The sequence below is a fragment of the Heterodontus francisci genome, chromosome 23 (assembly GCF_036365525.1).
Source record: "Heterodontus francisci isolate sHetFra1 chromosome 23, sHetFra1.hap1, whole genome shotgun sequence".
In the NCBI taxonomy this organism is placed as follows: domain Eukaryota; kingdom Metazoa; phylum Chordata; class Chondrichthyes; order Heterodontiformes; family Heterodontidae; genus Heterodontus; species Heterodontus francisci.
Window position 1 is genome coordinate 8,227,712 of NC_090393.1, and position 27,418 is coordinate 8,255,129.

General features: G+C 42.4%; 1 protein-coding gene across 14 annotated transcripts in view; it reads left to right on the forward strand.

Moving 5' to 3' along the window:
- The window catches only part of fbrsl1 (fibrosin-like 1), a 1,047,407-nt gene that overhangs the window by 351,116 nt on the left and 668,873 nt on the right, over positions 1 to 27,418 (forward strand). The gene's annotated exons all lie outside the window — the stretch shown is intronic.

Here is a 27,418-nt window from a genome sequence, read left to right on the forward strand (position 1 = left end):
AATTTGGGACAGCATATGGCAGGAAATCAGCGGAAAACCACACGGGAAGTGTAATGCACAAACCAGATAAGCAAATTATCAGAACTTCCTTTGTCAACATATTCTTGTGAGCTTCGGAAGTTAGAGTAAACATTGAACTAGAGATTCAGAAAATAGAATCACATGTACATAACTATATTTCAACTGACTGTACTGAGTAGTTTATAATTGATAAATAGTGTGAAAATTGACATGCTAAGAGTGATGTAAGTTTTAATAAGGACGCTGTTTCATTCACTTGATGTTTCATTCAGAATATTGGCTTTGAGACGAAGTATGTTCTTGCTTTTCATTGAATCAAGGACGTCAAACCATGTACAAGTTATCTTTCCCATGACCATCAAAGGGGAAAAATTGACATTCTTCTTCCTCAGCTCTGGATTAGTGAAGAAAATGAAAGCATATCCAATGAGACAGGTCCTTTTAAAGAAAAAACAATACAAATTATGCTTTTGGAGATCTTTGAGATTAGCTTTGGCTAAATAGTGTACTGTATAAAATGGCACAGCACATACACAAGGGCACAAATTGGCAAAGTGCCAACCTAGGCATGTGTGGCATTGGTGTTAAATTCCAAACTGAATATTGGCTGAAGTTCATTGGTTTGTTTTTATTTTAAACAATGTGTATTTGATTAGTTTAGAAGTTGTATTCATTCCTATGTGAAAACACTTCAACAGATCAACTACATTTTTTACACATTTATACAATTGATCTGCTCTGGTTTTGACCCGAGCTTGTTTTGGTGCCGTAGTATTCTCGGGGGCACAGAATTATATTCGCTTGACACGGCCACCTATGTGTTTGACATTTTTCTGCTGATCAAAAATTGACCTCGCTTACATCTATGCTGTTAAGTTCCAGGATTTCAATTAGCAGAAAAATCAACCTTTAAAGGTGTTTCTCAGCCAATGAAAACATTTTTTTTTTAATTTAACACCTAACTTACAAATTGGCTGGTAGAAACCAGAGACGAAGTACAATAAAGGAAGTGAAATTTTTGGAGTTGGACAAAATAAATGAGGTTGAATTAGGTAAAAAGAAATAAAATTGATTTTAAAATATCAGTAGAACAGCAAAAAAGGAAACCAGGCATTATTGGAATGTTTACTTTTTTTTGTATTTTGTTTTTTCTTTTACAACAACCCCCCCCCCAACCCCACCCCCCACTCCATCACTCGCCATTAGAATTCCAGAAGGCACTAACCTTTGTGGGGATACTGGTTCTGTGCAAACAACCAATCTTCTATTCGTTATTGAGTGGCAGCTCTATATGCTGTTAGTCCAACAAATGAGCATTGACAGCCAAAATAACACTGATCCTGTGGTCACTTGTACTTTCTAGCCAGGGTAGCGAATAGGAGTGGGAGCTTTGAATTACTTGTCTCCTTCATTCCCACAAACACACTGATGCGAAGACTAATTCTGATGCCTAAAGTTTTTTACCGAGCTGTCATTTATCAACTCAGCATAGAAATGCTGATTTCTGTAGTCTAGGATTAATATTAGAGCAATAAGGATGCTCTCTACATTTGAGCAGCTTTATTACTATAAAATTAGTTCTTGTCTCAACATTACATTGTGTTACGACCGACTGCTCCTGTCAAAACCCCCAATCAAAATATACGATTCTGATCGTGGTGGGAGAGACGCACTGATAATTCAATCCCGTCACGCCACAGATCGCCTAACATATCATTTAAAGCTTGCCAAATTAAAGAAAGACCCAACCAAATTGTACCATCTATTAACCCCCGAATGAGGCTAACCAAACCAGGTGTCTTTAAATCAACAAATTAACTCTTTAATTAGAAGAACTAAATTCTTAAACACTATGAAGATATAAACAGCATTTAAAATAGAAAAAATTAGAGTCCTTGCAAATTTACAGTCCAATGTTGCTTGAAGTCCTCACAGAATGTTGCTCTAAGTCCTCGCAGCTGTCCGATGGGAAAAAAACTCTTCCACGTAGAACAATCTGTAGTCTAACTTCAGCAGTAGGTGATGCTTCCTTCTTCGGCAATGAATTTCAACAATTAACAACTTGCAAACACTTTCAACAGAATCAATCTGACTTTAGAGGGATAAAAGATTGTCACAGTCTAACTTCCCTTTCTTCAATTTAAATTACCAGAGATCTCTGTTTTGTCTTGATGTTTTAGAATTTTGAGAGATATTAAACTGACTAAAATCCTCTTCCTTCAGTTTAAATGGTTGAGAGCTGTTTTTCAGGTGTCTGAACACCACTGCTGTCTGTGTCCTCTGTGTTCTGTTAGCACAAACTGTCTTCAACCAAAGCCTGTTCAAAACTGAATTGTAACAAATGTATCGCATTAGTCTCACTCCCTCCCAGTGGCTGTTTCCATGGTTATTGAGAATGCACCCTTTGAATCGCAGTCTCCAAATGGCTGTTTCTAGGGCAACGAAAATGCACCTTCCTAAAACTCCTGAGGTTTGCTGGTTCTTAAAACAATACTGATCCTCTGCAAGCCTTAAAGGCAAACCGCATATTCCGAATAAAAACTACAGGACCATGACAATTGTGAGACCTGGAAGTTAGTCAGCTCAGAGAAGAATTTTCCTGGACTAGGCAGCAGTTTAAATGCTAACCCATACAATGCCACTTGCAGTCATTACTGTTGTTTGGTGCTGTTAAGCAAGGTATAGTTGAAAATTTTTTGTTACCTATGCCTAAATGGATTCTGTTGTAGGTTTATCATGGGAAAGTCTCTCTCAATGTGAATCTTAATTCCTAAGGCATTTCAAGCAATGCTTGTTGTACCAATTCAATTATAATGACTATGTGCCCTGAGAACTCTGGTACATCATGTACACGCATGCACATAGATTATGATAATCATTGTGTCCTATTGCATTTTTGAGCTTTTAAACTAGATATTTGGTTCGGAATCAGTGTTGCAGACCATTCCTGTATGTTCCCTGTGTGAGTTGGCTTTCCCAGTATCCAGGTAATTGTAATGAGCCCAGGGATTGAGCTCAGAAACCTTGTCATTGCAAATTGAGCTTACTAGGTATTAAATGTTGCCATGAGGGTTCCTCAAAAAAAAAACTTTTATACTGTGCCTTCACAACCTCAGCATGTCCCACAGCACTTTACAACCAATGAAGTACTGTTCAAGTGTAGTCACTGTTGTATTGTAGGGAGGCATGGCTGCAGGAGTGAGATAAATTGCCAGTGATTTGTTTTTTAGTGTTGTTGATTGAGGGATAAATATTGGCCAGGACACCAGGGAGAACTTGCCCCTCTTCCTCTAGCCCACAGGGCCTAATGTTAGTTGTATATCAGTTGTTTAATTGTATGCAGATGGAGGGTGTTAACTGGGGTCTTAATCGAGCACTTATAAGGAGACTCTGTCTGAGACTCTGAGACTGGTGGAGGGTTTTTGAGTGAAGAGCCACCTGTTTGTAATCCTTTTACTCTGTACAATAAATGTGAAACAGTAGAGATAGGCTCCAGCATTATCCTTCCACAACAAGCTTTCTGGAATTTAACACCAAACTTCCTCGAAAGTTTCCCCTGCCCTAGCCCTGATCTCGCATCTTTGTCTAGTTTCTCTCCTTTCTCCCCTCATGCCCTCTGTGAGTTCATCTTGTCCATAAGACCCATCTCCTGCTCCCTCGACTCGATTCTGATGAAACTGCTGACTGCCCAGCTTTCCTTCCTGGCCCCTATGTTAGCTGATATTGTTAACAGTTCTATCTGCTCAGGTACAGTACCCCTTCCCTTCAAATTTGCCTTCAGTTCCCCAATCCTCTAAAAACTAACCATTGTTCCCCCTATCCTTGCAAACTATATGCTCCATCTCTAACCTCCCTTTCCTCTCCAAATTCCATGAACTTGCTGTTGCCTCCCAAATTCATTGCCATACTTCCCAGAATTCCATGTTTGAATCCCTTCAACTGCTTTCCCACCCTGTTACAGTGCCGAAACAGCTATCAAAGTCACAAATGACATCCGATTTGACTGTGACAAAGATAAACTATCTCTCCTTGTCCTTCTTGACCTGTCTGCAGCTTTTGACACTGTCCTTCTCTGTTGTTCAGCTGGGTGGGACTGCGTTTACCTAGTTCCATTCTTATCTATCCAATTGCAGGCAGAGAATCACTTGCATTGGCTTCTCTTCTGCTCCTGCAGTGTTGCCTGTCTAGTCCACCAAGGATCGATCTTTGGATCTGTCTTATTTCTCATCTACCCTTTCAGCGACATCATCTGAAAACAAAATGTCAGTTTCCACATGTATGCTGATGACACCCAGCTCTATCTCGCCACCACCTCTCTCAAACCTACCACTGTCACTAAATTATCTGACTGTTTGTCCGACATCCAGTACTGGTTGAGCAGAAATTACCACCATCTAAATATCAGGAAGACTGAAGCCATTGCCTTTGGTCCCCAACATAAACTTCGCTTTCTGATGAAAGGTCACAGACCTGAAACATTAATCCTGTTTCTCTCTCCACAGATGCTGCCTGACCTGAGTATTTCCAGCATGTTCTGTTTTTTTTTATTCATTCATGGGATGTGGGCGTCACTGGCCAGGCCAGCATTTATTGCCCATCCCTAATTACCCTTGAAAAGGTGGTGGTGAGCTGCCTTCTTGAACCGCTGCAGTCCATTTGGGGTAGGTATACCCACAGTGCTGTTAGGAAGGGAGTTCCAGGATTTTGACCCAGGGACAGTGAAGGAACAGCGATATAGTTCCAAGTCAGGATGGTGTGTAACTTTGAGGGGAACTTGCAGGTGGTGGTGTTCCCATGTATTTGCTGCCCTTGTCCTTCTAGTTGGTAGAGGTTGCAGGTTGGGAAGGTGCTGTCTAAGGAGCCTTGGTGCATTGCTGCAGCGCATCTTGTAGATGGTACACACTGCTGCCACTGTGCGTCGGTGGTGGAGGGAGTGAATGTTTGTAGATGGGGTGCCAATCAAGCGGGCTGCTTTATCCTGGATGGTGTCGAGCTTCTTGAGTGTTGTTGGAGCTGCACCCATCCAGGCAAGTGGAGAGTATTCCATCACACTCCTGACTTGTGCCTTGTAGATGGTGGACAGGCTTTGGAGAGTCAGAGAGGTGAGTTACTCGCCTCAGGATTCCTAGCCTCTGACCTGCTCTTGTAGCCACGGTATTTAAATGGCTACTCCAGTTCAGTTTCTGGTCAATGGTAGCCCCTAGGATGTTGATAGTGGAGGATTCAGCGATGTTAATGCAGTTGAATGTCAATGGGAGATGGTTAGATTCTCTCTTGTTGGAGATGGTCATTGCCTGGCACTTGTGTGGCGCGAATGTTACTTGCCACTTATCAGCCCGAGCCTGGATATTGTCCAGGTCTTGCTGCATTTCTACACTGGCTGCTTCAGTATCTGAGGAGTCACGAATGGTGCTGAACATTGTGCAATCATCAGCGAACATCCCCACTTCTGACCTTATGATTGAAGGAAGCTCATTGATGAAGCAGCTGAAGATGGTTGGGCCTAGGACACTACCCTGAGGAGCTCCTGCAGTGATGTCCTGGCGCTCAGATGATTGACCTCCAACAACCACAACCATCTTCCTTTCAGCTACATATGATTCCAGCCAGCGGAGTGTTTTCCCCCTGACTCCCATTGACCTCAGTTTTGCTAGGGCTCCTTGATGCCATACTCGGTCAAATGCTGCCTTGATATCAAGGGCGTTCACTCTCATCTCACCGCTTGAGTTCAGCTCTTTTGTCCATGTTTGAACCAAGGCTGTAATGAGGTCAGGAGCTGAGTGGCCCTGGCGGAACCCAAACTGAGCGTCACTGAGCAGGTTATTGCTAAACATATGCCACTTGATGGCACTGTTGATGACACCTTCCATCACTTTACTGATGATTGAGAGAAGGCTGATGGGGTGGTAATTGGCCGGGTTGGACTTGTCCTGCTTTTTGTGTACAGGACATACCTGGGAAATTTCCACATTACTGGGTAGATACCAGTGTTGTAGCTATACTGGAACAGCTTGGCTAGGGGCGCGGCACGTTCTGGAGCACAGGTCTTCAGTACTATTGCCGGAATATTGTCAGGGCCCATAGCTTTTGTAGTATCTAGTGCCTTCAGTCGTTTCTTGATATCACGCGCAGTGAATCAAATTGGCTGAAGTCTGGCATCTGTGATGCTGGGGGCTTCAAGAGGAGGCCGAGATGGATCATCAACTCGGCACTTCTGGCTGAAGATTATTCGCACTGGTGTACTGGGCTCCCCCATCATTGAGGATGGGGATATTTGTGGAGGAACCTCTTCCAGTTAGTTGTTTAATTGTCCACCACCATTCACGGCTGGATGTGGCAGGACTGCAGAGCTTAGATCTGATCCGTTGGTTATGGGATCGCTTAGTTCTGTCTATCACATGCTGCTTACGCAGTTTGACATGCAAGTAGTCCTGTGTTGTAGCTTCACCAGGTTGACACTTCATTTTGAGGTATGCCTGGTGCTGCTCCTGGCATGCCCTCCTGCACTCTTCATTGAACCAGGGTTGGTCTTCTGGCTTGATGGTAATGGTAGAGTGGGGGATATGCCAGGCCATGAGGTTACAGATTGTGGTTGAGTACAATTCTGCTGCTGCTGATGGCCCACAGCGCCTCATGGATGCCCAGTTTTGCATTGCTAGATCTGTTCGAAATCTATCCCATTTAGCACGGCGATCGTGCCACACAACACGATGGACGGTATCCTCAATGTGAAGGCGGGACTTCGTCTCCACAAGGACTGTGCGGTGGTCACTCCTACCAATACTGTCATGGACAGAACCATCTGTGGCAGGCAGATTGGTGAGGACGAGGTCAAATATGTTTTTCCCTCGTGTTGGTTCCCCCACCACCTGCCGCAGACCCAGTCTAACAGCTATGTCCTTTAGGACTCGGCCTGCTTGGTCAGTAGTGGTGCTACCGAGCCACTCTTGGTGATGGACGTTGAAGTCCCCCACCCAGAGTACATTTTGTGCCCTTGCCACCCTCAGTGCTTCCTCCAAGTGCTGTTCAACGTGGAGGAGTACTGAGTCATCAGTTGAGGGAGGGTGGTCGGTGGTAATCAGTAGGAGGTTACCTTGCCCATTTTTGACCTGATGCCATGAGACTTCATGGGGTCCGGAGTCGATGTTGAGGACTCCCAGGGCAACTCCCTCCCTACTGTATACCACTGTGCCACCACCTCTGCTGGGTCTGTCCTGCCGGTGGGACAGGACATACCCGTGGATGGTGATGGCAGTGTCTGGGACATTTAAAAATGTTCTGATGATTTGTCTTCCCAACCCATTTCTCTGTATCAGGTTTGAGTCAGCCATTGGATAGTTGTCCCTTTGACCCTCATTGTCCGCTGCTTTGATCGAACTTTTTGATACCACGTTCGGTCAAATGCTGCCTGGATGTCAAGGACAGGTATTCTTTTCTCTGGCATTTCAATCTTTTTCTGGATAAAGGCTGTGTTGAAGTCAGGAGAAGAGTGGTCCTTTTGGCACCCAAACTTAGTGTCGGTGAGCATGTTATTAATGAGTATTTGTAGCTTTATGTCATTGTTGATCACTGCTTCCACCAGCTTGATGATTGTGAGGAGCATGGCAATTGTCTGAGTTAGATTTGACCTATTTTCCATGAATAGGACATAACTATGCAATCTTCCACATTAATATAGAAACATAAAAAACCTAGAAAATTAACAGCAGAGGAGGCAATTTCATCATGTCTGTGTCAGCCGAGAAAGAGCTATCCAGCCTAATCCCACTTTCCAGCTCTTAGTCTGTAGCCCTGTAAGATATGGCACTTCAAGTGCATATCCAAGAATTCTTTCAACGCGATGAGGGTTTCTGCCTCCACCACCCTTTCAGGTAGCGAGCTCCAGACTTCCAGTGCTCTCCAGGTGGTTGGGCAGGTGCTGGTGTCATAGCTGCATTGGAATAGTGGTTAGTTCTCGTACTGAGGCGTTCAGCATGACAGCCACAATGGTGTTTCAAAGAACAGCTCATTGACATAAAAGGCAGAGGCTGCGAATGTTGCGTAGGTATGTAAGAATCTCAAATCTCTCATCAGATATACACTATCTGGAAAGTTCATCATGCTTATCTGTTGTTTTAAATGAACATTGTGCTGTTAACTGCAGCAGCATACAGTATCTTTGTTTTTTATTCATTTAAAACTAACATTCCAATCCATTGAAACAGATTTGCTATGCATTTGCAGATGCAATAAATACCCCTTTGGCAAAAACTTTAAAAAAAATACTGGGTTTTCTTTGAGGAAGTTTGGTGACAGACCAATAATATGCAGTTGTTGGGTCTGAGCTTGTAACTATGACTACAGCATCTTGAAGTTCTTAGTGACATCCCATTCCCCAAAAGTCCCTAATTTTACAGCTCCTGTGACGTGCTTCACTCTTCCTCTTCTACTTTACAATGATGAGCAGTTACACACTGCCTGAAGGGGTGGTCGAGGTAGGAATCCTCACAACATTTAAGGAGTAGTTAGATGAGCACTTGATGAGCATACAAGGCTACGGGCCAAGTGCTTGAAAATGGGATTAGAATAGATAGGCTTGATGGCTGGCGCGGACACGGTGTGCTGAAGGGCCTGTTTCTGTGCTGTATAACTCTGAGTCTGACTCTAATGCTGGTATGTGCTGAGGGATGTGGAGACCTAATTGCACCAGTGGAAGTGTAGGAGATTTACTTCCTACATTTACTTTCCTGAAACTGGATAATCTAACAGTATGTTGATAGATGCACATTTTTCTGATGCCAGGTTGTCATCAACTACCAGAGTGTGGGAGGCATGCAGTGCAGCTCACAGAGGGAGTTCTACATGTCTCCCATTAGCTGCACCACTATAATATAAAAAAAATCCGCATTGTTTTCAGCAAACCACAAATGCCATTTGAAATTATCGTGGTTTGTTTGCTTTGATCCTGCCCCCCCCCCCCCCCCCCAAAAAAAAACAGCATGAGTCTAAGTCGGTTCAGGTGCTCCAACTGCTGCAGCTGTGATCTTAACTCAGCACAAACCAAAGATCAAACTAAGAGACCTTTGTGGTCTGTATGGCTCAGTTGCACACTGATGCATTTACCCCTTAAGATATTGGGCTGGATTCTGGTTTATATATTCACTGTAAAGTTCCATTGTAGAAATAAAACATGCAGCATGGACATCCATGAATTATCCTCTCTGTCGACTGTTATGTACTTGATTGTTCCTTGGCATTCGATCTCTCAAGATGACATGCAATGCTGCAGTGGAAAACAAGTGAGGAAACTATTCCTTTTTGGTATACCTCTCTTTAAGTAATGCACTGTTGCTGTAGAATGAGGGAGTGTGCTTGGTACAGCAGAGGACGTCTTCAGGAAGTGCTGTTCTTTACTGGTGTATTTTTAAAGAACTTTTAATCAGTAAATTATGCAAGCTTCCTGACTTCAGTTTTATGATGTATACTTAATTGTTGTAGTAGTTGTGTCTTTGGTAAGTGAAACCATTTGTTCCTCTGTGCCAAAATGCTTTAATGCTTTTTTGCTCAATGTGTTAATTAGAAAATTCAGAGTCTGAATTTCCTGACACTGTGTTATAGGACAATTGCCAAATGCTTAAAACTTGTTTTCGTGTACAGGACCACACATCAAGTTATATTCAGTTGGGACACTTCACTTGACGGTATGCAATTATGCAAGTTAAACAGACTAAACATACAAAGCAAATAAATTCTCCTCTTCACCTCTCTTCCACCACACACACAAAAAAAGTATTTCTAAAATAGTCACATTTTATGATGGCCAGTCATAGGTGTGATATGTTCTAATTCCATATTCATTTTGAACCAAATTTACAGTACACTGAGGAATATTCTACATAGATCAGAAGTTGAACAAATGGGGTTGGGGCCTGGTCCTAATCAGACTTTAATTGGTGTATTCCTTTAAAACTGCAGGATATATGCCAACTTGTGCTTGATAATTAGAATCAAGCGCTGTTTGTCATCTGAACATCACCATTTATAACATTTATAACCAGGGGGCATAGATTTAAGGTAAGGGGCAAGACCAGAGGGGATTTGAGGAAAATAATTTTCACCCAGAGGGTGGTTGGAATCTGGAACGCACTGCCTGAAGTGGCGGTCGAGGCAGGAACCCTCACAACGTTTAAGAAGTATTTAGATGAGCACTTGAAATGCCATAGCATACAAGGCAACAGGCCAAGTGCTGGAAAATGGGATTAGAATAGTTAGGTGCTTGATGGCCAGCATAGACACAATGGGCCAAAGGGCCTGTTTCTGTGCTGTAGATTAGATTTAGATTAGATTAGATTAGAGATACAGCACTGAAACAGGCCCTTCGGCCCACCGAGTCTGTGCCGAACATCAACCACCCATTTATACTAATCCTACACTAATCCCATATTCCTACCAAACATCCCCACCTGTCCCTATATTTCCCTACCACCTACCTATACTAGTGACAATTTATAATGGCCAATTTACCTATCAACCTGCAAGTCTTTTGGCTTGTGGGAGGAAACCGGAGCACCCGGAGAAAACCCACGCAGACACAGGGAGAACTTGCAAACTCCACACAGGCAGTACCCAGAATCGAACCCGGGTCCCTGGAGCTGTGAGGCTGCAGTGCTAACCACTGCGCCACTGTGCCGCCCTATGACTCTATGACTCTATGACTCTATGCTGTATGACTCTATGACTCTATTTGGATTTGTAATTGGGAAGGGGGTATATTGGACGAAGGCAAAAAAGGAAAGGGAGCTAAGTTGTTGGACTATGGCAGGTAACTTAGATGAGTTCATGATGTTGTAATGCATTGGTGCAGCTAGGCACTATGCAGTTTGGCACCTGTGATCCCTACATAGGGCTGTTTTGGAGAGGGTGCCAGGCATTTCCCAGAATGAGGGAAAGTTGATGGACAAAGTAAACTTGACAGTTTTTCAACAGTTTCCATTGATTCACATTGATGGAGATTAGGACAACCTAGCCTGCCAGAAAGGAGTCGTGTGTGGCATGCAAGGGGAGAGGACCACTTTTCCCTTTTTTTGTATAGCTGTATTGCATGTATATGTGTTTTGACAAACCTTGTAATGCCATTTCCATGTAGGGAGCACTGTGTGCTCTGTTGTATTTTGAGAATTTCTATCATTTTCTTGAAATATGTCTAAGGCTTGTTTATAACAGTGAATTTGAATAGGTTTAGAAAGAAGGGCCACGGTTTCCCATCATTGGCGAATGTGTACTAAAGACAGAAAAGCCATGATGATCAGTGAAGTTATGCAATTTATCATGTTTCAGCTGGCCATTGAGGTGAGGTTTGATTCTATTCAGGTGGCACAGCAAGATATGTCTGCAAAGGATATGCTCTTGGGAGGGAGGTGGATGGTTTTGTTGACAGGCCGGCTGGTAAATCCTAGTTAGGGAAGGTATTGGGTACACCATCCCTCTGCCTCCTGGGATGACAGTTAACAGAGTATCGGGACAGAGAGATTATGACCATAGGTTTATGAAGCGCAGCACTTGATCTGAACCTAGAATCTAAAATGCAGAAATAAAAACAAAATCCACAGTATTGTGCTTTTGTATCTAAAAACACAGGTCTGTTTTTACAGTTACTGTATACACTCATGTAAAAGTTGAATTTTGAGTCCAATTTTTGAGGCGAAAATTTGGGGGGTCGACTTTTACATAAGTCATATTTTTGAACTTTTATTAATAAGATAATAGCCGCTATGGAGACAGGGCAAGAAACTATGTATTCATTCTGGTGACATTCACTGACCCATTCTGCAACTTTACCATCTAATTGTGGCCACTTGCTTGGCTTTCCCCTGATGACCCTTTTATTCTTTGGTATCTCCATGAGCTGTGTGGAAAGCTTTCTCCAATCTCTGACATTCTTCTCTGATACTTTGAATTCTCTTGCTGCCACACAATTATTTGCCTTCTCTGCACACACAGCGACTTTTAGTTTAAACTGCGCTGTGTATTTGTGTTCTTCCTTGGTGCCATATTGAAAAAATGTGGGGTGCCAGCTGAACATTCGGGTATTTATACTAGTGTTTGATTAGAACGTTCTATCTGTACTCTGATAGTTAAGGTTGACTTTTATACGAGATATAGGAAAAAAATCAAGAATTTTTAGCCTAAAGCCATGGGTCAACTTTTACACGAGATTGACTTTTACACGAGTATATATGGTCGATGTAGCCTTGAAGGAATGTAAGGCAAAAAGCAAGGAAGTTGGGTTGTTTTATTTATTCCATTGTTCTTGGGTAGAGAAGTGGGGTTGAGCTAAGTAACTGCAATTTGCTTTTATTGCTACTCTCTGTGTCCCTTTGCTGTTTGTGAAATCAAGCCACTGAACAATTTGTCCCTGATCTCATCTTCTCAAGCATTTCTCAGTCCATCTTCAAAAAGATTGGAGAATGACGATACAATATCCAGTTCAAACCACAAAGTGTCCTATTGTTACACCCCTGGCTTATGCTACCATATAATTAGATATTGGGCAGTGTGAGCACACTACTAAATAAATACAAAAAGCACAATACTGTGGATTCTGTTGTTATTTCTGCATTTTAGATTCTAGATTCAGACCAAGGGCTGCGCTTCATAACCCTCTGTTCATAATCTCTCTGTCCCTATGTCCCTTTACTCTGTTAACTGTCATCCCAGGAGGCAGTGGGATGGTGTTCCCAGCACCTTCCCTAACGAGGATTTACCAGCCGGCCTGTCAACACCATCCACCTCCCTCCCAAGAGCATATCCTCTGCAGACATCTCTTGCTGTGCCCCATGAATAGAATCAAATCTCACCACTTACAGAAGTGACCAGCTTGGCTGCATTTGAGAATATCTAAGCCAGTCCCTTAACTCATAACGTGCTAGGAAATATGCGGCATGTAAGTGAAGGCTTTTTTTCCTTTAGTTTTGTCTGTGTTTTGGTAACTCTGTTACAGCAGCATCTCCATTAGGGATCACTTGCAGGGTCTCATCAATGATACGGTGATGGAAACATGAATTTGTACATTGAATTATCAACCAAATCAGTTCTCTCCCCTGTGCTGGTAGGAACTCTCGTATTTTTGAACTCTTTTGTATTTATTCTCCAGTCCCTCTAGGTTTCAGTGTACCACTTCCTGTGACAAGGCAGGCAGACAGTTTGTTACCAGTGCCTTTGAACCGTGAGCTGCTTGGAGACACAACAATGGCCTGGTTACTGTTGTCATACGAACATACGAATTAGGAACAGGAGTAGGCCCCTCGAGCCTGCTCTGCCATTCAGTACGATCATGGCTGAACTGTTTACTCCACATTTCCACCTGCCCCCAATTACCTTCCACCCCCTTGCTTATCAAGAATCTATCTACCTCTCCCTTAAAAAATATTCAAAGACTCTGCTTCCACCGTCTTTTGAGGAAGAGAATTCCAAAGACTCACGACCCACTGAGAGAAAAAAATTTCTCCTCATCTCTGTCTTAAATGGGCAACCCTTTATTTTTAAACCATGACCCCTAGTTCTAGATTCTCCCACAAGGGGAAACATCCTTTCTGCATCCACCCTGTCAAGACCTCTCAGGATCTTATATGTTTCAATCAAGTTGCCTCTTACTCTTCTAAACTCCAGTGGTACAAGCCTAGCTGGTCCAATCTTTCCTTGTAAGACAGCCCGCCCATTCCAGGTATTAGTCTAATAAACCTTCTCGGTATTGCCTCCAACGCATTTACATCCTGCCTTAAATAAGGAGACCAACACTGTACACAGTACTCCACATGTGGTCTCGCCAATGCCCTGTATAGCTGAAACAAAACCTCCCTACTTTTGTATTCAATTCCCTTCACGATAAGCGATGACATTCTATTAGCTTTCCTAATTATGTGCTGTACCTGCATATTAACCTTTTGTGATTCATGCACTAGGCCACCCAGATCCCTCTGCATCTCAGAGCTCTGCAATTTCTCACCATTTAGATAATATGCTTTTTTATTCTTCCTGCCAAAGTGGACAATTTCACACTTTCCCACCTATTACTCCAGTTGCCAGGTCTTTGCCCACTCACTTAACCTATCTATCCCTTTGTAGCCCCCTTATGTCCTCTTCACAGGTTACTTTCTGATCTATCTTTGTTTCATCAGCAAATTTAGCAACCATACCTTCGGTCCCTTCATCTAAGTCATTTATTTAAATTGTAAAACGTTGAGGCCCCAGCACAGATCTTGCCAACCAGAAAATGACCCATTTATGCCTGTTTCCTGTTAACTAACCAATCTTCTATCCATGCCAATATGTTACCCCCTACACCATGAGCTTTTATTTTCTGCAATGACCTTTGATGTGGCACCATATCAAATGCCTCTGGAAATTTAATACAATACATCCACCGGTTCCCCTTTATCCACAGCACATGTAACTCCCTCAAAGGACTCCAATAAATTGGTTAAACATGATTTCCCTTTCACAAAACCATGTTGACTCTGCCTAATTACCTTGAATTTTTCTAAATCCCCTGCTGTAACGTCTTTAATAGTTTCTAACATTTTCCCTCAGACAGATGTTAAGTTAACGGGCCTGCAGTTTCCTGCTTTCTGTCTCCCTCCCTTTTTTGAACAAAGAAGGTACATTTGCTATTTTCCAATCCAACTGAACCTTCCCCGAATCTAGGGAATTGTGGAAAATTAAAACCAACGCATCAACTATCTCACTCGCCACTTCTTTTAACACCCTAGGATAAAGTCCATCAGGACCCGGGGACTTGTCAGCCTACAGCTCCAACAATTTGTTCAGTATCACTTTCCTGATGATTGTAATTTTCTTGAGTTCCTCCCTCCCTTCTATTTCCTGACTTACAGCTAATACTGAGATGTTATTTGTATCCTCAATAGTGAAGACCGATGCAAAATACCTGTTCAATTCATCTGCCATCTCCTTATTATCATTATTAATTCCCCAGACTCACTTTGTCTCTTAGACCCTGCGTGGAAGAAGCTTAGCCGCTGCTTCGCACCTCTCCATAGCAGTATGACAGTGATGATTATAAACTTAGATGGGTGAGGAAGCAAACCTGTATTGTATTAGTCAAATGCCCCTGACATCCAGGGCATTTTCTATATTAATGTAGACCTGATCAGCATCTCATTCCAAATGACCATTTTATTTTGCTTTAAAAACGTGTAGCTTCCCATAATAGCTCAGTGGGTAAATGTGGTTTTGAGCCTTACAGAGAAAAAGGAACCAAGGTTTGAACCCTTGTAGGTTGCGTTAACTGAACTCTAGTGCAGTTAGTAAAATTGAACTTTTCTCCTTGCAGCTCTGTTATTATTCCTGATGTCCATCTTCCCTGCAGTGCTCTTGTGTGAATATTTGGTGAAGAGTAGCCTGAGTTCATCTGTGATCTTTTTATAGAGGTTAGACTACCAATATTTGCTTGTGAGGGTCACTGGGTTAAGTGACCAGTCAGATGACCATTCCCATGGAAGCATACTTGTGCCTTGAGAGATGGTAAATAAAGACCTGAAAATAAAATAAGTCCCATAAGGAATCTTTTTTTAAAAAATTGCTATATATCCTGATTCTCTAGAAGATGTTAGTCAGTTTTTATTAGAAAAGTACTGCCCCATGTATGTGGATGGATTTGCAATTATGCCACTTTTCACAGATGCTACTTGTGATAATACCCTGATGTGATGGCTTTTTAGTCTGAAGACACTGGATATGTGTAAATATTCTGCTCAGATTTTTCTCATCTCCTTCATTTTGAACTATATTGAATCTATATTATGAAAAATATTGCACCAGTGACAATGTACTATGACTTCAGTTCAGGAGCATAAAGGATCATAGTTATTAGAAAGCTGTTTGATATTTCATTATCCATCTGTATAATACATTAAAAATTCTGTATTTGGTGTACAATTTGTGCACGAGGCACAAAGATTTCACACCTATTTCCAGAGCCATAATCTTTACACCACATTAGCTCTGAAATTCCCAATCTGTTGCACTTGAGTGGAATACATCTGCGATTAGTGAATTAATTTTGATTTTTTTTTGTGTAGTCACTACCTTATGTTATCTATAATTGGCTGACTCTGCCCATGTGATTGAGTCCTTGAATTGTTTTCTGAAGGAAGTCTGTTAACTCTATTTAGCACTCTCCTGATAAATCATATGACTAATTCAAACTTCAGTATTTTCTAATTTTAAAAAAATATATTAATAGACTTGCTTTAATCAAAACAGAAAATGCCAGAAATGTTTTGCAGTTTGGTCAGAATCTGTAGAGAGATAACACAGGTTAGGATATTTGGGTATATATCCTTTATCTGAAACAGAGTGCGGAGTTTGCAAGTTCTCCCTGTGACTGCGTGGATTTCCGCCGGTTGCTCCGGTTTCCTCCCACAGCCAAAGACTTGCAGGTTGATCGGTAAATTGGCCATTGTAAATTGCCCCTAGTGTAGGTAGGTGGTAGGAGAATGGTGGGGATGTGGTAGGGAATATGGGATTAATGTAGGATTAGCATAAATGGGTGGTTGTTGGTCGGCACAGATTCGGTGGGCCGAAGGGCCTGTTTCAGTGCTGTATCTCTAAAAATAAATAAATAAATAGAGACAGGCATTTTAATAAAGTTGCAAAAATGAAGAGTAAAAAGGGTGAGAAAAGGATAGAGAAACTACACAATTACAGAAAAGAGGTGGGTTGAATAATCTGCGCACTGCTTAATAGCAAACAGGTACATCATCGTTGGATGATGCAGTGATTATAAGAAGGAAAACAATTAGAATAGTAGAGGGTGAAAAGACAGAGGCTGGAATTTCAAATTGTGTCTCCGAAAGTAAGCAAAAACAAAGAGGAGAAAAAACAAGCTGCAAATGCAGCAGATAAGAAATTTAAAAAAAATTCAAGCAAGCCACAGTTGATTTTAGTCACAGGAATACGCTAAGAACAGGCCAACACCGCAGATTCGGACCTTCATCAGCACTGCCCTCTGATGAATAGTTTCTAACCCTAGTGTCAACAAAGCTTCAGACTCTTCTGCACCACAATGCTCACTGCTGTGAAGAAAATGAAGGATTTAGCCACAGGCTGAAGTTACTTATTTCTGTCTTCAAGCCAGAAGTTTGTAGAGTGACCAGCAGAAAAATGGGATACTCTTTTTCAGATTCATTGCCTTCGATTTTAACCCACAGCCGCCAACCCCTAACAGGCGGGAGGGTCAGGGGTTAAAATACTGGAATCACGCAACCCACAACCTGCTGCATTCCTGCTGCCATAATATTTATGGTGCTGATTCAGGCCTTGGGCGAGGCTTCTGCTAAAACCAGAAAGGGCCGAATTATTCATAAGTCATGGCCTGATGATGTCATCGGTGCTGTGACATTTTTAACTTCCTGCGCTGTCTGCTGGCCTATAGCACAAATGTGGCAGGAGGAGCTGACTGACTAGCAAAGGCCCAGATAGGTTTTAGAACTTTGCTCGTTTTAAACTTCTTCTGGAGCTTTCAGCTTCCCCATGTTGGCCTTCAGACAATCGTATTCGTACCCACCTCATGTTCATGATAGTGCCCGGAGTCTTCCTCCTGCCATTCCCTGTTCCCCCTCTGACTGTCAGGGACTGTTTCCATGGATCCCCATCTGCAGCCTTCTGCCACTAAATTGCTACTATCAGCTAAGTGTCTGGCTACCACCGCCCTGCGAAAAGTGGCGGGAGCGGGTTGGGAAGGGACCCCGAGCCTCCCACTCCATTCTATGCACACTACCACCTTTCTGCTCTTTGGGTGGGGGGGCATAAAATTCAGCCCAATGTCACTGGACTAGTAATCCAGAGGCCCAGCCTAATTCCCTGGGGACACAGGTTCAAATCCCACCACGGCAGCTGGTGGAATTTAAATTCAATAATTAATAATTATTTTACTGAGGCCCTGCCATTCCGATCAGCAGGCCTCCACGTCTCCGACCTTGGTAGTTTCTTCACCCACTATCAGGATCCCCCCACATTCTTCCTGTCCTGTTAATATCAGGGCCATTCAGACAGTGTAGAAGAATAAAGATGGAATGGTCAGGGTGGGAATGTGCTGGCAGTTAAATTGGTAGGTGTCAGAAAGGTATGGTTCACGCTTGTGAACAGAATAGGGATGTTCAATCATATAGTCACTGAATCTGCATTTGGTTCCCCAGTATGGAGAAGATTCAATCATGAGCAACAAATATGACATACTAGATTCGGTGAAGTGCATATCAATTTCTGACTCACATGGAAGGAGTGTTTGGGGCTGTGGACAGTGATGTAGAAGAAAGTAAGTAAACAGGAGTTGCATGTTCTTCGATTGCCTGGGAGAATGCCAAAGGAAAGGGAGACTCGCATTTCTATAGCACTTTTCAGGACTTCAGGATGTCCCAACGTGCTTTATACCCAGATGAAACAAGGTGGTGGTTTGGGACTGGCTGGGCCATTGTTCAGATAGGAAGATAGAGCCTGTCCTATTGAGGGGTGGAGGTATAGAGATATTGGGTATTCATGGTGAAAAGGAGATTATTAAGGCAAGAAAATGTAAAATCATTCAAATGTAGGAGGGCATCATTTGAGTCACAGATACAGGTGTATGGGGACTGGACAAGGGGGAATTAATGCACTTTAAGTCAGAAGGAATTAATTCTGCAGGAGTGGAATATGCTGAAACAGTCTCATTTGTGTATTTTTTTTTATTCTTTCATGGGATGTGGGCATCGTTGGCAAGGCTAGCATTTGTTGCCCATCCCTAATTGTCCTTGAACTGAGTGGTATGCTAAGCCATTTCAGAGGGTAGTTAAAAGTCAACCACATTGCTGTGGGTCTGGACTCATAAATAGGTCAGACCAGGTAAAGACGGCAGATTTCCTTCCCTACAGGACATGAGTGAACCAGGTGGGCTTTTAATGCCAATCTATAGTTTCATGGCACCATTATTGAGACTAGCTTTTAATTCTAGATTTTGTATGATTTAATTTATTAATTGAATTTAAATTCCACCAGCTGCCGTGTGGGATTTGAACCTGTGTCCCCAGGGAATTAGTCTGGGCCTCTGGATTACTAGTCCTGTGACATTGGGCTAAATTTTATGCCCCCCCCCCCCCCCCCCAAAAAAAGTGCAGGAAGGTGGTGGTGGTGGGGAGGGCATAGAAGGGAGTGGGAGGCTTGGGGTCCCTTCCTGACCTATTCCCACCACTTTACACAGGGCGGTGGTAGCGAGAAAAGGCCCGCCTGCCCCACCAATGAAGGCCCTTAAGTGGCCAGTTAACGGCCACTTAAGGGCCTCCACCTGCTGCCATGGGGATTTTACTCGTGGCCGGTCGGGCGGCCCAGGCCCGAGGGCAGCCGCCTGACAAAAGCAGGCGGCTTTCTGACGGCCTGGTTGGGGGCGGTGGCCCTCATGATCAGGCACCCTGTGCCCGACAGAGGACCGCCCCGCTGTCCCAACTACCCCCAACACCTAACACACCCCCAGTCCCCCCCAATCAACCACCCATGCCTCGCCGGGGCCCGACTGATCACGCCCGCGAGGCCCAAAAAACTTAACTTCGTTCCAGGGCTCCCCGATATCTTCCTTCCGATGGCTGGGTTGCAGTCCCAGCAGTGGCCACTGCTCCTGGTGGCGCTGCTGGGACTAAGAGCTGCTGGCCCGCTGATTGGTTGATGGATCCCATCCGCCTATGGTAAAATTCAGCCCGTTATCACTATGGCACCAAAGGGAAGTGGCAGAAATGGTAAAAGCGTTAGGGGAATGGGCTGTGCTGATTTGGGGAAAATGAGATTGGTGGCTTTGTGGAGGAAGATTTCTGGTAACAAAAAGCAAAATGCTACAAAATACTGGAAATCTGAAACAGAAAATGCTGCAAATAATTGTGGGGGTGTGAACCAACCAGTTAATGTTTCAAGTATCGACCATTTGTCAGGACTGCTTATGGGTAACTATCTGGGATATGAGTCTCGGTTTTCAGTGGTGTAATCATGATCTGGATGGTAGTAATGGGCCACAAAGGACGTTTTAGTTCAACCTCAGAGAGGAAGAGGTGCTTCGACCACGCAACAACAGCACCTGCATTGCCAGAGTTAAATTTGAGAGAACAGAAAGCTGCAAGAAGGTGATAGATAGGGGGACAAGAATATTGGAGCAAAGGTGAAACTGAATGTACTGCATACATTTTGAGCAGTGGTCATTTGGGAGTTGATTTTGAAGTGTGTCCATTTTTACTATGTAAATAATTTCTCTGGTTTTATATTTTATTGAGAGAGAAAGATTTGCAAAGCTAGAAAAACTTTGTGGGAGTTCCAGTGATATTCTGAATGTCTTGGCTGCGAATGATTGCAATCTGTGCAAGGAATAGTGAAAAGTAGACGCTGAGAGTAATATTTTGACACCAGTTTTCATTGCTGTGAAATCTCTTAAGGTGAATAATGAATTGTGTTGAGAAATCTATTTGCAAATATATACTCGAGAACTTTCATCTTGAGAGCCTCCTAGAGCTTTTTGATTGATCCAAGATTGTTTCAAAATGGTGGGACTGACATGTATTTTCTGTCTCTCAGATTTAAGATTCATTCAATGTTGTTTCCAGTCATCCCACGGGAAGTGATTTTGATGGTTTTGAATATGTTCACTGACTGATGGCTTGTATAGGTAGCTGAAACTACACCATTTTTAGAAAGCGCAGCTATGTTGGATACCTTGTAGGTAACATAAATGCTCGCCTTTCAGCAGTACTACCCACTCATTTGGAGTAACAGTTTTGGCTGCACTGTTTTCGAAGGAGATTGCACTTAAGTGATTCAGCTAACAGGGGAAGTAAATGAAACATAAAGAAGCTTATTATGGCTGTATACCAGAATATTGTCTCAGTTACTGCCAGCACAGAATTATTGGAGTTTCCACTGTATATAATACCAAGCCACATTCTGCAGTTTTATTGGAATTTGAGAATTGCTTTATATAGTGTGGAATCTAATTTCAATGATGTATAGTTGTTCCTGTGATACACCACATTGGAGTAATGGGGCATGGGTTAATGCCAATTACTTCCTATTGTATGGGAAGGGAAAGGGGGTAGGGAGGACAGCAGATTCTTTATGCCTTCCCATGAGGTGGTAGGGGAAGAGAGAAAATCTGTCAGAGGGTCTTCCATTCTCCTCCACTGAGGCCACTTACATATGTCTGCTAGTCAGCTTGAACACATGACTGAGAGAATCCTTGGTACAGATTACCATATTGCCCTTTTAAGGAGAAAAAGTAAAAATGACGCTAGAAAATTAAGTGGGGATTAAAAATCATTTTAGTTCTACGTTATTAAATCAATCAAAGCAGTTCCTCCTCCCCCCACTAATGATTTATAGAATAGTAGAAATTTACAGCGCAGGAAGAGGCCATCATTCGACCCATCGTTCTCATGCCAGCCAAAAAAGAGCTATCCAGCCTAATCCCACTTTCCAGCTCATCGTCCCTATCCTTGTAGGTTACGGCGCTTCAAATGCATATCCAAGTCTTGGTTTCTGCCTCTACAGCATGCTCTGCCTGAGAGTTCTGGGGCCCCATGACCCTCTGGATGAAAAGTTTTTTCCTTCAACTCCCCTGCAATCCTTCTACCAATTATTTAAATCTGTGCCACCTGATTATTGACCTCTCTGCTAAGGGGAATAGGTCTTTCCTGTCCCCTCTATCTAGGCCCCTCATAATTTTCTACACCTCAATTAAATCTCCCTTCAGCCTCCTCTGTTCCTGATATGGTAAGTTTATCCAGTAAATAATATGCCATAAAGACAGAGTAGTGCCAGATTCAGTGACTGCATTTACTGTCCAGCTTCACATATATTGGTAATTTGGGCTTGGTATTAAGGGTTGTCCAGTGAACATGGACCCCAAAGAGGAATTATTGCTTAATGAAGGAGGAAGGAAAGATAATTGGCAGAGCAAATTGACTTTAAAAAAAATTCATGGCTTGAAGAAGCTGTCTACATGGATGTATTTTTCTTTTGTAGGCCAGTCAAGTTTTTTGTTAAAATTAGTTGATGTTTATAGTCACTTACTAGGTACAGCAGTGTTGCAGCATTAATCTGGTCACTGCCAGGGCAGTATACTGTAACCACAATCATATGAAGCCAACAGGTGTGTGAAAATTAAGCATCAGGAATCTGCTGCACAAGCTCCATTTCTACTTCTGTTCTCTCACATGCCCATTCCCACTCCTTGGCCTCAAGCTAACTAAAATCATTAAGTGAATAATAATTGATTTGGTTTCTAGTTAACTTCTCATTTGCCTGACGTTATCCATGATCCTATTAACATTAGGATGACCTCGGTAGCTAGGGTGAATTTTTGAGCGCTGGCGTTTTACACTTGATTGTCTCAGTTACTTGTGGTCACACCACAAGGGAAAGATAATCTCAATAATTAGATTTTTTTTTTATAGGGCTTCCCAGCCGGAAGGAAGTGTCAGTGTTATGAAGCTGCCAACACAATTTTTAATCAGCTTTGCCACACAGTTTCGGAAGCCAGTTACTTATGAGATCAATAGAAGTTCTGTGTCATGCAAGAAAGAACTGCCTGTTAAACTGTGCTTCAGCGACCTGCTTATTTGGGTTATCAGAAGCTAAAATAAGTAGTTGTCATTTGTGAGGCCTCAGTTAAACTGCCCTCTGAACAAAGTCCTGGGATTGAAGTGCTACCATTTAATATATGTATAAACATTTCAATGATGCATCTTATTTTATGGAAGCACAGAAGAAAAAGATTGGATAAAGGTCCTGAGCCCCCTCGAGGCAACTTGAGAACTTTTGTAAATATACTATTTTAAATCCCTTTTCCCACAATAAGCTAATAAAAGGTGCTATTAGTAGTGCATTGTCCTACTGGGAAAGTGAGTGATCAAAGCTCAGCATATCACAGGGAGCCCACAGTAGCTGAATTGTTCTCATCTCCTTGCCTCTCCTCCCATTTAATGTTATTTTTTTGCTGTTACTTTTGGTTCTGCTGTGCCAGCTGGGTGAGTGTGTAAACTGCACCCAGACTTCTGTCGGTCACAATTTTGAATTGGCTGCTTGAAGAAAAGTTGCATGCAATTAGAAACATAGAAAATAGGAGCAGGAGTAGACCTTTCGGCCCTTTGGGCCTACTCCGCCATTCATTATGATCATGGCTGATCATCCAACTCAGTAACCTGTTCCTGCTTTCGCCCCTTTGATCCCTTTAGACCCAAGAGCTATATCTAACTCCTTCTTGAAAACATACAATGTTTTGGCCTCAACTGCTGTCTGTGGTAGCGAATTCCACAGGCTCACCACTCTCTGGGTGAAGAAATTTCTCCTCAACTCAGTCCTGAAAGGTTTACCCCATATCCTGAGACTATGACCCCTGGTTCTGGACTCCCCCACCATCGGGAACATCCTTCCTGCATCTACCCTGTTATTCTTGTTAGAATTTTATAGGTTTCTATGAGATTCCCCCCCCTCTTCTGAACTCCAGCGAATATAATCCTAACCAACTCAATCTCTCCTCATACGTCAGTCCCGCCATCCCAGGAATCAGTCTGGTAAACCTTCGCTGCACTCCCTCTATAGCAAGAACATCGCTCCTCAGATAAGGAGACCAAAACTGCACAAAATATTCCAGGTGTGGCCTCACCAAGGCTCTGTATAATTGCAGCAAGACATCCCTGCGCCTGTACTCGAATCCTCTTGCTATGAAGGCCAACATACCATTTGCATTTTTTTACTGCCTGTTGCACCTACATGCTTACCTTCAGCGACTGATGTACGAGAACACCCAGGTCTCGCTGCATATTCCCCTCTCAGTTTATAGCCTTTCAGATAATCTGCCTTCCTGTTTTTGCTACCAAAGTGGATAACTTCACATTTATCCACGTTATACTGCATCTGCCATGCATTAGCCCACTCACTCAACTTGTCTAAATCACCCTGAAGCCTCTCTGCATCCTCCTCCTCCTCACAACTCACCCTCCCACCCAGTTTTGTGGTTGAATTGTCTTTTGGTTCCATTCCCAATCTGTTACATAACCCCCTTGACTTGCTAAATCACTCAATCTAAGTGAGAGCAAGAACTCAACAAAAAAGAAATCCTTGTTCTCAACACATCTGTATTCTGGAAGTGAGCTGGCAGCAGTGGTGTCTTTGAAAAGGGCTGTACGTGGCGTTCAGTCTCCAGGTTATAAATATGATAGTTCATTATTTCACCAGTTGGACTTTTTAGATTATAGACTGTTGCCATTAAGAATAGGCATTTTTTAAACATCCCTTTTTACATTGAGAAGTTTCAACCATTTATCCTAGCAGGAAACTTGCTGGGGTTGTTTGAGCTGTTCCTGTTAGCACTCAGTCGGAGAAGAACTTTAGGTATTAGTTCCAGAAATATTCTTTCTCCTCTTCTAGCTGGGAAACAAAGTATAATGGTAAGCAACTTGTCAGGGTAGACAATAGGGAAACGATTGTCTTGATATGTTTCTGCAATTTTTGTATCGGGCTGTACCACGTTATGTGGAGGATAGTACAAATCGCTTTGCAAGATGGTAGAAAATAACATATGGAGCAGGAGTAGACCAGGTGGCCCATCGAGCCTGCTCCACCATTTAATATGATCATGGCTGATCTTGGGCTTCAACTCTACTTTCCCGGCTGCTCCCCATATCCCTTGATTCCCTGAGAAACCAAATATCTGTCTATCCCAGCCTAAATAAATTCAGCAATGGAGCGTCCACTATCCTTTGGGATCGAGAATTCCAAGGATTCATAACCCTTTGAGTGAACAAATTTCTCCTCATCTCTATCCTGAGCCTGTGCTCTCATGTTTTAGATTCCTCAGTGAGTGGAAACAACCTCTCGGCATCTACCCTGTCAAGCGCCTTCAATGAGATCTAAAGTCCAGAGAATATAGGCCCACTTTATTCAATCTCTCATCATAAGACAACCCTCTCATCCAGGGATCAATCTAGTGAACCTTTGCTCTACTGCCTCCAATGTAAGTATATCCTTCCCTAAATATGGAGACCAAAACTGCGCATTACTCCAGGTCGCAACTTGACCACCAAAGTCTGGGGAAAAAAAGTCAAATCAAATTCTGTTGGCTCTCTTTTTCTCAGCTGAGGTTGTGGAGGAGGTAAAATTGAAGTACAAGTCAACTTGTATTGCTATTTATATCACCAGGAAGATCTAAAATCATTGCAGGAAAAAAGTATCTTTGGGGCAGAAGTGACGCTGAGCCTTAATGTTCAATAATTTTCCAGCAATTAAATTATAAATTCTGAATCAGTCTTCTGTCATAATTTATTTCAAAAAATGCTTTAACAACTGTTAAAATCTGATTTCTCTCACTATAGAAGACCGTATTTGCCAAACTCTTCTGTCACTTCATAAGTCTCAATGCTCCTACTCCCCCACACTCGCCTATTTAGTGAAGTTGTAATTGACACTTCTGGTCGCCTTCATCTGTTACCCATGCTGTTCTGCACTTCTCTCAATTTGACTGTTTACATGTGTTGAATGACCTTTGATCAAATAGTCTTGACCCAATAAACCTCAGCCCGCAATCTTTTCTCCCTCGTGAGAACCCTTTTTGCACTTTTATCACCTTTTATCAGCATTGGTCATATTCCATAACCCAGTCAGATGCAGAACAGAGCTCTGTTTTTCTCCAACATTGTGCCTTAATACTTACAGCTGTTTAAATTTTGCATGTCCTACACTGGCCATCCTTCTGGTCTATCAGCGTGTGATTAAAATAAAATACACAGGCTTTTGAAGCTGTCGTATTTCACCCAGAATTCCATGAAGTTTCACTTCAGTATTCTTTGAGTCTGTATTTAATGGCTTTTTCATCTGGATGCTGCCATGGTGATCAGTCCAACAGTCTGGTTAGTTCCTCTCCATATCCCTCAAGATTCTTTCCTCTAGTTTAGTGTTCAGTATATTTTCATGCTTCACTGTAACTAAACTTAATTTCTTCGCAAATCCAGGAGTGCAAATGCACTTGCTGCTCTGATTCTGCAAATGAGATTTTTCAGTATTGGAGGACAAAGAAGTCCTTAGCCTTTATGATTTTATTACGTCTTCCAGTGCCATAAATATTTTTGAGCGAGAAACCAAGTATAAGGCTCTGTTAAGACTACTGTGCTATAAAAAGCCATAGAACAGTGACACAGGATGACTGATCATCTTGCTTTCCTCCTGGGGGCAGTCTTCCTAGGTCACTGCTCTACAGCTTTTTACAGCCTATTACACAGTAACCTTAATGGAAGCCTCAAGCTTGGTTTCAAGGCCAAAAAGGGAATTTCTTGGCAATAGCATCTTTCCAAAACAGCACTTTTATGGTGAGCAGCTCACTGTATGAAGTATTGTGGATGAGAGCCAGTGTGTGATCAGTTCTGTACTGAACTACTGTCTCACCTACTGCAAAACAGATTTGCCCACGTGGTCAAATTCCTGCAAATCTGAATATTGTACAGTATAATGCAGGATCTTTATTATCACAGTGAGATTTATACAGCCTGTGCGTGACATTGTTATAACAGTGGTCCAATAAATGGATGGGATGACTTCTAAATAATCATATTTGCAGAAGGTGTTTTTTGCAAACCAATACAATGAAATATTTACTTGAAGTGATCTTTCTGCAGCATTTCAACACAGTTGAGTACTCCGCTTTCATTGTCTCTCCTCTGTAGTCCACCTCCAGGGAACCCCACTCTCTTGGTTCCATTCCTACTTGTCCCATTGCAGCCAGAACTTCCTGAGCAATGTTTTCCCCTTCCACACCAAAAAATTCACATCTGGAATACCCTAAAGTTGCATTCTTGTCAATCTGTGTTTCTTTCCTTACATGCTACCCTTCGAAGATATTATCTGTAGGTATAGTATTAGTATAATAGTATTAATTTTGATGTGTGCTGACGATATCCAGGTTTACCTTCATTGGTTGTGAAGTGTTTTGGGGCATCCTGAAATTATTCAAGTGCCATACAAATAAGTTTATTCATCCTTCCTTTCTTTCTTTCTCTCCCTCCCTCCCTCATTCCCTCTCCATCACCTCACCTTTGACTTCACAGCTACCTTTTTATCTGGAAATGCAAGTTATATTTCTGATTTACTTTTTTTTCCCACTTTGGTTGACATGAATTTACATACCAACTGAGAAGCATTTATTGTAGTCAAGCTACTTTTTCAAATATTTGGATGGTGACATTGCTGTCTAAGGTTTTGCCTCTTGGGGCACTTGGGTGTGTCCAAGAAGCTACAGTGGGGCACATATAAAGTTTAAATTCATGTTCCTATTAATTTTGATAAATCTTAAGTTACTAATATCAACAAATCTTGGTGTTCTCATAACAGGAAAACAACAGTA